This window comes from Berghia stephanieae, chromosome 1, assembly GCF_034508935.2.
Source record: "Berghia stephanieae isolate SIO BIC M18660-M18661 chromosome 1, UCSD_Bste_1.3, whole genome shotgun sequence".
Lineage (NCBI taxonomy): Eukaryota > Metazoa > Mollusca > Gastropoda > Nudibranchia > Aeolidiidae > Berghia > Berghia stephanieae.
Window position 1 is genome coordinate 95,634,017 of NC_088360.1, and position 679 is coordinate 95,634,695.

Here is a 679-nt window from a genome sequence, read left to right on the forward strand (position 1 = left end):
CTACTACTATACTACTACTACTACTACTACTACTATACTACTACTACTACTACTACTACTACTATACTACTACTACTATGTCGGGATGATCCAGAATCTAAAATGTCAAATTAAATCCAAGCAGATAAAAAATATTTTAAATATTATTTTTTGTTGTTTTTTTTCTAAAATACTGTAATCATTCTACTCAATAAACATTTAAACACAACCTAAGTCTGGTACTTTTAGCTGTAAATTCAATTTATATAATAATTTTTTTGAGGCAATTGGTCACACCTGGTCAGAATCATTAGTTTACATTATACATCAAATTATATATTATCTCTTGTGTACAGACGGAGTGAAAAAGAGTATCCGTGGCTTTATTAGCTGATATAATTTCATATCTTCTGAGGATATGCCCAAAAAGCCGCCATCTTGCCCCCAGGATTTTTATAGGTAAGTGTCTTTCATTGCATTTTCCGCACAGTGTTTTACTGCGTATGTGTGTTGGGTATCGTGTATTTAGTATTTAGGACTCTTTTGTTTCCTATGGAATCTGTCTAATTTTTGCTCCTCGGTTCCGGTCTTTGCCCATGTTTCGCTGTTGGACATAAGCACCGATTTTACAATGACTTGATTCAATCCTCCTTGCTCCCTGTGGAGCAAAGGGCCTCTATGAGCGTCCGCCATCTACTTC